Source organism: Bombyx mori, chromosome 3 (assembly GCF_030269925.1).
Source record: "Bombyx mori chromosome 3, ASM3026992v2".
In the NCBI taxonomy this organism is placed as follows: Eukaryota; Metazoa; Arthropoda; class Insecta; order Lepidoptera; family Bombycidae; genus Bombyx; species Bombyx mori.
Window position 1 is genome coordinate 12763907 of NC_085109.1, and position 14081 is coordinate 12777987.

Genomic DNA, 14081 nt, shown 5'->3' on the forward strand with positions numbered 1-14081 from the left:
AGAAACAGGCAGGGTGGTGATACCTACCCGTGCGGACTCACAAGAGGTCCTACCACCAGTAACGAGCATGTTTATCTACGGCCGTTTTCAATAACGTATCTGAGTTTTCGGATAGATAGCTATCTCCGAATATCAGCAAGAGCGTATCTATCCTTAGTTTGCGTTTCACAATCACGGATAATTGCTATCTCTCTTTAACCAACAGTAGATAGCTTCTTCCCTCCGATTTATCCGAGCCTCTTGATACGTTTCGTTCTACTACAAATACGAAACAACATCAGGTTCAAGACTTATTTTATTTTATTCTAAATTATAACTATAATTTAACCAGCATATTGTAGACTATCATAAACACATTTGTTTATAACAAAAAGTAATAAAAACATATGTAGATTTTTTTAAATTGGACGTATTGCTATTTTTATCCTAGTCGAAATTATGAAACGAAACGTTTTGACAGTCCGTTTGCCAATAAGCAGTGATCAGTTTCTTTTGTTTGTTTTTCTATTGTTTACCTACTATATTAGATGATGACTTACCTCCAAAACGTTTTAAAACTTTCGTTTATAATTCTAAGTGTGTTTATAATTAAAGAGCTACAGTGAAATAAAATGAATTCTGTAAGTATCTATGAACTACATTGATAATAATAATTTTACTTTGAAAACTTTGAGTTCAAGTTTAGAAAATATATCTTTTTCAGTCAAGAAAGGCAGCACCCATGACAAAAGATGAGACGATGATTCTAGCAGAACTTGTGGCGGCGAAAAAACATTTCAATAATAAGGCAACAAATGCCACAAACAATAAATTGAAGGAGCAGGCTTGGCAAATGATTTTAATTCGTCGATTCGTCGTTTCCCACGAACTCCATCGCAGCTTCGACTAAAATGGGAAAACTTAAAGAACGCTACGGCAACATAAGAAACAACCTTAGTAAGGTTAGTATAATTAGTTGATTGTTTGTCTCTAATAACACATTGATAAACATGATTTTTTCTTCAGGTTGCCGTAGTATTTGAAATAATTATGCTCTTTGTTACAGGCTGGAGGTGGTAAGGATTGCAGATGAAATTTTGGATAAAGCATGCACATTGTTGTAGGTCACATATAATATTTTTAACACTTTTACAGCCAAGCGGAAACAAGATGGAAGAAAAGAAATGCAAGGCTAGCATAGGGACAATGCATTAGCAGAATATCTAATAGCAAAAAAGAGACTTGACTTGGAAAATAAAGAAAAGGAGATTGTTGTAGCAAAAGTTAAGTTAGATTTAGATAATTTAAAAAATTACTTAAAAGGTATATTAAATTTCATAAATTAAGTAGGCAATAATAATTTTATGTTAGATAGTTTTTTAAGTATATGTACAAATTCTAAATTAAATATCTTGCATGTACTAACTACCATGTAATTATCATTTTGGAAAATAAAAAATAGTCAAATTATCTTTGGAGTTTATTTTATAAATTATCTTTGGAAGCAATTATTTATAAGTACATAGTTGTATTTCAGATGTAAGTTTTGAAAAATTGTTACGAACAATTATATTATTTTCCTGTAATGTATCTGCGACTGAAATTTCTGATTCTAATTCTTCTAAATTCATACTTCTGACGATATTATGCAGCATGGCAGCTATAATAACAGCTTGCATATTTTCTAGTTTTAATCTACTTTTCAATGATATACAGGGAGTCTTCTTTTACAAACACCAATGCATCTGAAAATTGTACATTATTCGCTTAAATTATTTTACAATACAGTATAACAAGCTCTTAACTAAAAAAAAAGATTACCTCTCTATAGTATTTCTTGTTTTAATATGTGATTCATTTTAAATCGTTCCGATTGAGTATGTGGGTTAATTAATCACGTTAAAAGATAGGGTTGTGGGGATAGCCTCTATCGGCAAGCAAATAGCAATTTCCAAGTCCACCTTGTTATCAATGTTCTCTTGATATGTAGATAATTTATTATAATAGTGTCATATTAAATTCATATAAACACCTAAATATATAATATAAATAAATAAAAATATAATAATAATATATAATAATAATAATATAAATAAGGTAATATAAATAAGAAATACCTTTTCAATCGGAATGGTTAATTATAGTTGTATCATGAGTAGACCCAGGCCATCAAGCAATAACATTTTGAAACATCAATGATGCATTGCACACAAATTACACATTCAAAATACTCTTTTTCTATTTCTAAATTCCTCTCCTATATTTGAATCTGTAACACAAATATAAAATGTAGAGGTATCAGTGTGTAATAAGAATGAAGGTAAATACCAGGTTATAGTATTAGTATATGAATGTCATTTAGGGCACCATGGGAATCCAGCAGTATTATAGAATTCCTGTTGAGTGTGATTTTGTAACACAACAAAAATTAGGTATAATTTTGCTATTGCTATAAACAAATATAAGTTGTAATAACGAGTACTTTTATGGTTAAAATTTATCTTACCTTTTTGACGTTACACTCAAATATGGTCTCATTAAATTAATCAATTCATTCACAACACCTTTGCTCAGAAATCTATAGTCAAATTCGTAATTATTGATCTTCGCCATGTAATTCAGACGATCTTTATTTTCCTAACCATATGATATCGGCCTCACTATCACTATCTGCATCACAATCCATTATCATTTGAAATAATTCCATATCACTATCATCACTGCTACAATATGCCAATATGAAGAGAAACAATTATTAAATTATAGCGATTTACTTTCGAAAGATAAACATGTAACCGGCCGATTTTGACAGATAAGCGAATGCCCATACTAGAGATAGCGCCGCCTACCGGAGAGTTATTTAAAACTCATATTGAAACGGAAGTAAGCACGATTTGTATGAGCGTTCTATCTTTAGCAGGCTATCCGTCCTCCCGACGATGGATAGATAAATCCGATAGGAACTGCTGCCCGTCGATAGGTTATTGGAACGTAAGTAAGGACAAAAATATAGATTTGTCTATCTTTAGTAACCGAAACTAGGGATAGATAGGTTATTGAAAACGGCCGCTAATCTACTTATCGCCGTTTTATCTCGATGAATATCCGAGTTCCTTATCTAGAAACTACTAATTGCGTTGTCAGTTAATAATCCTGAATGTCAAAGGGTCGTTAACCTGGAAAATTTTCAGATGAAAACGCTTTTGGCTGTTTTTATTGCTGTCTCTTTCAGACAAAGCGATCCGGTATATAAAAAATCAATTTGGAAATATTATCTACATTATTTCACCGGAAATGAAAATGACTTATTCAATAAATCAAATCCTCCAAAATCGAACTGCTCCATTACTTCCCGCTAATTAGGATATTGTTTTAGATAATTTGTGAGAGCTAATAAAACGCCTCATTCGTATAGGTAATTCGCATGATTCATAAAATTAAATAGAATATTTGGACAGGCGCGTCGGAATTAAGTGCACTCAGGTCAATGAACAAATTTTCATTTGGCCGCTAACGCAGCTGCGGAGTTTGGGTCATTACATTTAACAATGGACAAATGACAGACAAAACGCTTAGTATATGAAGTCTGCAGTATAGACTAGACTTCCAAGGCCTTTGTGCAAATAAAACACGTAATACCGCTTATCTTATCATATGATAGGGCTACCTGCATAAAGAAAACCGAATGTATTATTATTATTTTATTGCGTAGATGGTTGGACGAGCTGACGACCCATCTGGTGTTAAGTGGTTACCGGAGTACATAGACACATACAACGTAAATGCCGCCGCCCACCTTGAGACATGAGTAAGGTCTCAGTTTTTACAGTACACCTCAGCTTTCTAAGCGGAACGCATTACTGCATAGGCAGGGTGGTGGTACCTACCCGCGCGGTCTCACAAGACGTCCTACCACCAGTGAACGGATTGTTGGCGGCCTGGTTGGTATTAATTGTTTAGGGGATAACTATAATACCAATACCCACCTTTTTCAGTTTTGCAATACAAAAAGCTTGTAGGGCGTAAGCAATCACCAACAAAAATTTTGTTACGTCACACCTTATGTTCTATATTATAATATGTTCTACATCTCAATCGAATGTATTATCAAACGGTCATCAAAAATTTATCTAAATCGTGTTTTACAATTTAAAGTCCAAGTCTCACTTATTGCTCTATAATTAATTTAATAATATGCTTTAATCAAAGTGCACTTAAGTAACTTATAAGAATTTAATGTCATATTGAATTATCGTGTCGCCCACTGATTTATTACAGTTTTAAACCTGAAGTCTACTATGACATTAGATTAGACGTACAATCAAACTTCATTAAGAGGCAGCGGTGCGACTGCCATTGAAATTTTAAAGGCAATAATTTGCACGTGGTACGTGAAAAACAAATAATAATATCAATCAAAGCAGACTTATTAATATTCATCTGGTTAGAATCGAAATGTTTTTAAAATATTTATTTATTTCTCCTTATAAAAGCAGAATAACGATGATCTCTTTTCGATAAAGGATAATAACGAATAATATTAAATTCTATAATGATTATTAATTCTATATACGAGTTTTTTTTTTTTTAATATGAGTCGACTATTATCAAAGGCGGCAATCTGACTTTTGGACAATGATTGGTAAATCAGAAAAACGAATTATTGACTTTGTATTCCATTGGCAGTCACAAAACTCTTCGGAACGACATCTTAGATAAATAACAGGTTAACTATTAACCTTTATTTAATGCAGGTTTTGAACCGTATTCTTTGAAGGAGACGATTATATTCAAATAAATCTGTATTGACATATCAATAATTTTTTTTTGTCCAAATGTACAGATTGCCGCCTTTGATAATAGACGACTCATATAGTGACTGTGTTTTAATAATGCGACAACCCCGCGGGCGGTTGGGTGCGCGTGCACTAGTTGTTATGAGATTTTCAATGACAAGTTGATAAAAATTTCAAGTAGTTACGTAAATGAAATGTGTTCTTATATAACTTACAGCACTCATTTATTATTTTTATTTATTTAACACTTAACAGTTTTTATAATAACAAAATGATGGCTCTTTCTTTTCTTGCCGAGACGGAAGATCTCTCACTCTCTCGTTCCGCCGCCGCGCCGCCTCCTTTTGCGAGATAGTGAAGTCGCAGAAGTCGAGCATAGCCTTCCAAGACTCTTACTTAGCCACGACGCAACGGTCGGCAGCGGCGAGTTTCCTCTACAACGATGGTTGTGCGCTGCTCCGCTTACGCAGTGTGACGTGGGAGCGTGTGCTCCGCGGCGTCCTCTTCATCGCAGTCGTCCCAATGGTGGCACTACGCCGTCAAGTCCTCTTGTCTGAACATTACACAATCAGTATTGCTTTTTTTTTCATTTTGGCTTTCATATTGGAAATTCGTTCTTGTTCGGTACGGTATAGACAATTCACTACAAAGAAGAGTACTAAATTTATCAGTTAGATCCTACTTCCTACGAATATGAATACAATAGATAAGTTTTTTCTTTAGAATAAGTTTCGAATTTTAAATTCGATCTCGTACCGTGATACGGAAACAAAAGAATGTTTACAAAAGGACACCATTCGAATGGCGGTGAATGGTTTCTTTGTGACGTTTATGACGATTCTAGAAAGATCTATTTTAATGGTTAGGTCAATAGTGGCAATATAGCCAATAAAAATACATATATGATATATTTATATATAAGTCAATGTATGTTTCTTATCTCAATGTGACTTCTAACGGAAAGCGTTTCTAGATTCCATTACTATTTCATTTTCTCCCTACCTATTCGCTGGTAGCCTAAGAGGGCTCAACCTGGGAGAATTTGCTAACACTAGCCCTAGCAATAACAGTCCTTCGCAGAATCTACCACCAGGTTCCTTATAGACTCGAAAGGCGACTAAGGGAATTATGAGGGAATAGGCAACAGCGTTCTATGACTATTATGCCGGCTTACTGCATTTTCCAAGCGCCATGTACTAGTATTAGAGCATATTTTAAATCCACACGGGTAAGTACCACTGTCATGCGTATTCCTATCGCAAGACAAACATCCGCTCTGATTTCAAGCGTAGGATACCCGTGATGATACAATAGGATTGAGATTTTCACTTCATGTCTCATGGACCGTGGCTTTCACGTTGTTATGTCTACGGTTGCACGAAATAGCCCATGGTGGCCTAATAGGTCGTGAGTCAACATTTCATGCACTCACGTTTTTCTATTAATGTTTTAAATGACATAAATAGCCCTAGTTAATTGGTTATGTAAAGGGTAAGGATAAGGTATAAGGGCACCAGAACCCATGCTCAAAACCTTCGTGATGAAGGCATTGAATTCTTCATCACATTAGGAAATTGCTAAAATAAAAGTCGATCAATTAGTTTTAATCTTTTAGCAGAAATGCATGATGCCAACAATTAATTTGCTTTTAATTCAACTTGGGGAACATTCTTGTTCGAACAATTTAAGATTATCGATATAATATATTAATATGTATGTGTATGATAATATATTTCAACCATTCACATATTTCGCGCAACTCGGAAACGGATGTATTTGGTTCGAGTTTAATATTTAGATTATAGACTTGGCTTTTAAATTTTTATCTGTACACATATTTATGGATAAAAAATATGCGATTTCCAAAGAATCCAGAAAACTTTACAAGATTGCGTTACAAAACAACGTATGTATCTCTCTTATAAAAATATTTTTGTCTATTTTTTTTATAAGCGGCACCTAATCACCGCGGAGCGTGACCGTGTTCCACTAGTATTATGATATATGATCTAATCGTTTGATGAACTGCCTTGTAACCATGATGAATATAAGATGAGTGATGTCTAATGAGTCTAGCCTAAATTCCCGGTCTCGATTTAGTCTAGTTTTGTGGAAGAATATGTGGAATATATGTAGTTAGTTGTTCTTGTCTCGTATGCGTTCTGGCATAACACAGGAGAAAATCTTAGCCAGGGGTTACTGTGCGCAGTAACCGCAAAGGTTATTTTTTATTCGCACGTCGATTTGTAATATAAAACATTTTTTTACAATTACAAAACAATTTATTACTGGTGGTAGGACTTCTTGTGAGTCCGCGCGGGTGGGTACCACCACCCGGCCTATTTCTGCCGTGAAGCAGTAATGCGTTTCGGTTTGAAGGGTGGGGCAGCCGTTGTAACTATACTTGAGACCTTAGAACTTATATCTCGAGGTGGGTGGCGCATTTACGTTGTGGATGTCTATGGGATCCAGTAACCACTTAACACCAGGTGGGCTGTGAGCTCGTCCACCCGTCTAAGCAATAAAAAAACATAAGGTATCTTGTGAAAATGTTACCTGCTCATTGACTCAATATAACGACCACTTGACTATGGACTAGCATTTCACCAAATACTTACGCAAATACATACTATTAAAATATTCAAATACCAAATTGTCATCGCATTCAAAATTTATTAAAGATTTTGAAATAATGTTCTTACGGGACGCGTGCCAAAAATATTTCCAATGAATTATTTTGAATCTTAGAAATTAATATATATATTTTTTATCTTTAGCGCTATAATTAAGAGATATATTGATGACAGATGTTGTGAAGTTTTTTAGAGAGAGAGAGAGAGAGAGAGAGAGAGAGAGATAGATATATACATAAGATGGGCAGAAGTGTAATACGTATGGCCCATTTGAGGTTAAGAAGATACACATCTTGAAAACGTTGACCTCTTAATGAAATTGATACAACTGCTCTTCTTGATCTCTAGAATGCAACACAAAAATATTTCGCGGTAAAAACAAATAGGAATGTGGCACCCAACAAAACTTTCTATATCCATCCATCCAACCATCATTTAAGTTAGGCTTATCCAGGTTTCCCAGGTTCATGCTTTGCATTAGTCGCAAAACGTTCACTAAATGTACTTTTATATATTACTTTACAAACTTCACACAACTATGGTAGAACAGATATAGAACTGGTTTTTCATATGATATGAAAGATACACAAAAGAGACCGACATAATTTTATATTATTTTGATCACAAACAATAATATAATCAGTAAGAAAGGCAAATAAATAGTACTTCACTGTGCGGAGCCAGAGCAGAATTATAAATAAAGATGGCCGGGCTGTATATCTAAATGGGTAATTAAACACGGAAATGTTAAATTACACAAAACGTCACATTGCGAAATTGAAGAAAATTACCGTTCACGAATTTACCTTCAGTACAAACAAGTATTCTTATGGGATCTTCGCCGTGAATACTTTGCCCTTCCACGATTTTTCAATTACATCATATACCAAACATATTTTGCTTATAAAATTCGCCACTTGGCTCACGAGACCAGACCAGACCACCTGACCAGACTTCGACTAGTCATGACTCCTTTGTACTTAAAGCAATCAATAGTGAAACTACTTGTAAAGAAGCATTTAATCTCTAAGTCTTAATTCTCGAATGAAAAGCTCGTAATTCAAAATTTCAAAGAACTAAATTGATAAACGCGATTTTGTGGTTTTGCAATGAAATTCCAAGGTACATTAGAATTTTCACGCATAGTAATAAAAATAGCTTGATGTTGCAAACCTGCAAAATTTACGCCTTTGTAATTGTTATGTTGTGAACCCTGGTATCACTATCTAGCCTGTTGTTGTTGATTTATCAGTAATGCATTCGTGTTTCAAGGGTTTTATAATTGAGGAATCTCAAGATATGTCCAAACCAGGTGAGCCGTAAGATTGCCGCTCAGGTTTTTAATTTTTTTTTCTTTTTTATTGCCTTTGTAGGCAGACGAGCATACGGCCCACCTGATGGTGAGTGGTTACCGTCGCCCATGGACTTCAGCAATGCCAAGGGCAGAGCCAAGCCGCTGCCTACCGCTTAATACTCTCCACAAGCCTCGTTTGAAGAAGGACATGTCATAGCGCTCGGGAAACACCGTGGAGGGGAGCTCATTCCATAGCCGGATGGTACGTGGCAAAATTTAAAAAAAGGTATCATTTTGAATTCAGACACTAATGTTTAAATTATTTCGCCGGTTGTTAAATATGCTTTTGATTATAACGAACAATGTGAGCAAAACATCCGGAATATTATTGAGTCGATGGCATTTCTGACGCTCTTTGTAGCTGTCACATTACGTTTGATGTAAATTGGACGGCTACCAAAAGACTATATTTATGTTTTACTAGCGGTCGCACGCGGTTCTGCCTCATCATAAAACGAACGAGGACTTTGGGGCCACATGGAACCACTTAATGGAACAGTATTGTCATAAAATCTTGTTTACAAATGCCTGGATTAATATCTTAGGAAGAATATTTAGGCATACAAAGCCTGTCCCAAAACTCAGCTCAATATTTTGGTTCTTTGTACGATCTTCCACACAGAACCACCCACTACACCTATCCACTAGGTTGCCCTTGGATTTTTGAAGCCTATCTAAATATGTACTATAAATTCTAGTAACCTTATTTTATCTATTGTAAATAGGCAGATGAATTCAAGATCCGTTTGGCTTTCAGTGCTCACCAAAGCCCAGGTGCTATACATCTGGAAAACACGTAAACGCCGCCATCCATCAACCAGACAGGGCAGTAATGAAACATGAGATTAAAGTAGCGGTAGGCAGCGGCTTGGCTCTGCCCCTGGCATTGCTGAAGTCCATGGGCGACGGTAACCACTCACCATCAGGTGGGCCGTATGCTCGTCTGCCTGCAAGGGCAATAAAAAAAAAGATTAAAGTCTCAATTGTGTTGTAATATCGACGGTCCTACCCGTCAAACAGGATCAAAATCAAATCTCGGGCGCTGCGGGAACTGGGAGCCTGCAAACAACTCTGTTTGATAACGACTTGTTATGACAGCTTAAGTGAATAACGCGATCGGCACAATAACATTATCTCGTTGCAACAAACTGCGTATTGACCAATATATTTTATTGTCATATAAAAGCGCCAAACTATAAACAAAAGTCGAGAACAAAATGAAATAGTGCGTACAAATAAGTTCAGTTTCAATTTCATGCTGGACAGAAAATTCGTTGTTTCGTACAGTGACGTCATTGTTTACAAGCGCAATGTAATTGGTATAGTGAGATAGTTGTTGCGAGAATGGGACAGAGCACTCCCTCTCAACCTAATTTTTTTTTTTTTTATTGCTTAGATGGGTGGACGAGCTCACAGCCCACCTGGTGTTAAGTGGTTACTGGAGCCCATAGACATCTACAGCGTAAATGCGCCACACACCTTGAGATATAAGTTCTAAGATCTCAGTATAGTTACAACGGCTGCCCCACCCTTCAAACCGAAACGCATTATTGCTTCACGGCAGAAATAGGCGGGGCGGTGGTACCTACCCGTGCGGACTCACAAGAGGTCCTACCACCAGTAAAAGTTTTAAACACATATTGTTCAAAAGAATTTCGGTTTTAATAAATGCGGCATTAGCCAACTACCAAATCACTAAAATGTCAGATTCGCTCGTGATTATGTATAAATCATATTGTTTTTCTGACTGACCACAACGACTAATCATTAGTCACCACTCTCGAAGCAAGGTCACCGGAAGACGTCCCATGATACACGGCGCCACGGAATCACCAATAAGAAATCTCAAATATTTCATAATGATTTCTCGTGAAAATGCCGTTTGATATTTTCCGCTTCTTTAAATGCTGTTTTGTTATCCTAAATTTCGCAATAAAGTCATAGCTTCTTTGTAATCTATTATTCTTGGAAGCGATTACCGTGACTCTGAAAGCGTTGAACGTTATTGCGACTAAACCCCTTTCCGTTTCTTTGATGATCAAGTTTTAATTATATTTTCAACAAATAAAAGAGGAATACTGAGATAATCACCATAAAGGACCATGAGGTGAGAATGAACTGTCACCATTAAGTACAGGTTAGGTAACTCGGAGTGTTTCAATTAGAATAGCACCACTCCGTCTCTACTGGTGGTAGGACCTCCTGTAATTTAGATATGCTTTTGTGTAATTTCCTAATTTTATCTCTACATCACTGCTAACTTTCACATAAAATGGTTGTGACGCACGGACAGACAGATACATAGTGTTTTCCATATTCCGCCATTTGGATGCGGAGCCCTAGAAATTTGGCAAACTAAAACCAGTCACCGACCTCACCCACTGGACTCTAGTGTGGTGGAAATACCATTTATTTTGGTTTTAAAACAAAATACATTTTCTCCTTGGTTCAGTCATTCTTAAACATGAGATAGAACTTATCATATAAGCTATGAACAGACTGAATCGTAAATAGACCGAGAATCGCATACATACTACAATGTAAACGCCCATATGAAAATATGAGGTCAATCCCGCTTAGTAATTTTAAACAAAATTCTAGATTCTAGAATGACAACGGAAACCCAAATTGAGTATAATAAACACATTCTTCGACATCCATTAGCATAATGAATACGATTATAATACAAAATTGACTAAAGGCTTTAGTGTTTTCACGAAATCTAGCGAAACACTCGTGTATTTAAATTAGTTCTTTTTTTATTATTTTTTTATTGCTTAGGTGGGTGGACGAGCTCACAGCCCACCTGGTGTTAAGTGGTTACTGGAGCCCATAGACATCCACAACGTAAATGCGCCACCCACCTTGAGATATAAGTTCTAAGGTCTCAAGTATAGTTACAACGGCTGCCCCACCCTTCAAACCGAAACGCATCACTGCTTCACGGCAGAAATAGGCAGGGTGGCGGTACCCACCCGCGCGGACTCACAAGAGGTCCTACCACTAGTAGTGTTTTGTGTACGTGAAACTAAAAGTTAGTTTCAAAGATCATCCTTCCGTGAACATTGACTCTATTGACGCTATTATCCAATAAGGAGGACCGTCCACTATGACTCCTGAGTGTTAGGAACAGACAAGATAACCGCAAGGAGCAAGAGTAGCAGTATCTGTCACAGAGTTGAAGTAATTTGAAAAGCTAAACCGAGCTAGTGACAATTTCAAAAAAATATACAAATTATATAACATATTACTAGCGACCCGCCCTCGCTTTGCTTCGGAAACATAAAATTTTATTATTGATTATTTACGACATCACATTAGAAACCTCAAAAATAACAGTATTTCTCCAATATTTAATGGATGTTATTATACATATAAACCTTCCTCTTCAACCACTCTATCTATTAAAAAAAACCGCGTCAAAATCCGTTGCGTAGTTTTAAAGATTTAAGCATACATAGGGATATAGGGACAGAGAAAGCGACTTTGTTTTATACTATGTAGTGATATGTGCTTCAAAGACGCCCGCTATCCTTATATCAAACGATTCTACTATGCCAAATTCAAATACCCAAAGTAGATATCAATTGTTCTAAGGAAATAGACTTTACAGTTTTTAATAGAGTACATCCAATAGAAAGGAATATATAATAGGGAAATAATATCGTGTAATAAAAATCAAACTCGCAAAATGTTTTAAATATATTTGCATAATTATTGTTGGCAGGTACATTCATCCTGCATATTTATGTATTTATTAGGCACACAATATACGTTACAAGCTTAAAATATACATAAAAAATAACAACTAGATAAAAAAAAACAAAATCTGGCTTGCAACATACGCGCCAGCGCACAACTAAGCCACGAACTAGCCACAATTTTTGCCACGAAGCGACCATTCGTTCCGTATTGAAGTGTAAAGCAGCCGTTGCATAATGCAATTGAGACTCGGACCCCGTGTCTCAAAGTAGTGATGGGTTACATCTATTTCATCCACTCATTTAACCGAAAAATAAAAGTAAGTACCCAACAACATTGGTCCGTCGGTCGGTCTACTGAAAGATCTTACTCGAAAGATCTTCCCTCTACAATATCCATCAAGTTCTATAATTTACTAAGAGATTATGTTACATTATATAAACAGTAAACCAAAAAAATCACCAGCAGAAACAAAAGCAGATATGAAAAGCAAGAATCTTAATTCAACTAGTTTTGGGCGTCAAGTGACAGAAGCGTGTCATAAAAACGCAAATTCCTTAACGATCGCATAGCACGATCAAAACAAGGCAATTAGCATACAGCGGTGTCTTGTGGGCCCAGTTGAAGGCTCCGGTATAATCGGAACACATGTAGGTATAATTACGTACACACGTGTAAAGGTTCACTAACCACATGAGGATGGCTAGATGTTTTGCCGGGCTTAAGAACCGCTTTAGTTTCATTGCAATTTGCATACACACGACTACTATTTTCTATTTGACAACGTTTTAAATGCGAATTTGGGTTTTGGCGTTGTTGACGCAACATCAGAGCAACGATATCTACGTAATGTTCCTCGGAATAAGTATTTTATGAGTCGAAGGGAAATAAGCGTTAACTTTGTTTTAAACCTTCGCTGTTATCTACAGTATAGACACTATTCTTTAATCGATTCCTACCACGATTTTTGTTTGAATCAGTTCGCAATATTCCGGTGCAAGCGCTTCTAACATCCTATCCCCAGTCTTCAAGTTAGCCGTGATCATGGCGCTGGCGTGAAAAGAACGAATCAAATAATATATTAATACCGGAAGCGAAAACTTTGTGCCCCTTTTAACGAAAATGACGCGGACGGAGGATTATGAAATTTCTCAGACTTATCACTATCATCACTACATAGTATAATACAAAGTCGCTTTCTCTGTCCCTATATCCCTAATGCTTAAACCTTTAAAATTACGCAACGGATTTTGATGCGGTTTTTTTTAATAGATAGAGTGATTGAAGAGGAACGTTTATATGTATAATAACATCCATTAAATAGTGGAGAAATCAATAATAAATTACAGTTTCCGAAGCAAAGCGAGGGCGGGTCTCTAGTAAAGAATATAGAGAATGAGTGCAGAATTATTATAATTATTACATAAGTATATATAGATATCATGTAGCTTGTTGACGCTTATTGACTATTTTTTAATGTTAATTAAGTTTTGGTGTGCAATAATTTTTAAATAAAGTAAAAAAAAAAAAAATTGCACAAATTTAATCAATAAAATAAAACTCCTATAGGATAACTTTGCGGTTCGTCTGTCGGTGCGACATTTAACATGATTTTGA

The 14081-nt window shown here is 35.8% G+C and overlaps 1 protein-coding gene and 2 long non-coding RNA genes across 3 annotated transcripts in view; 2 read left to right on the forward strand and 1 right to left on the reverse strand.

Moving 5' to 3' along the window:
- LOC101744016 (ski oncogene) overlaps window positions 1–14081 on the forward strand; it is a 105928-nt gene that overhangs the window by 72965 nt on the left and 18882 nt on the right. The gene's annotated exons all lie outside the window — the stretch shown is intronic.
- Window positions 375–1449, forward strand: LOC134201821 (uncharacterized). The gene is made up of 3 exons (XR_009977075.1): window positions 375–620; window positions 704–941; window positions 1046–1449. It is a non-coding gene; the product is annotated as an uncharacterized LOC134201821 (long non-coding RNA).
- Window positions 1447–3054, reverse strand: LOC134201825 (uncharacterized). Its single transcript, XR_009977080.1, has 3 exons — window positions 2486–3054; window positions 2097–2248; window positions 1447–1724 (listed from the first exon to the last, which is right to left on the reverse strand). It is a non-coding gene; the product is annotated as an uncharacterized LOC134201825 (long non-coding RNA).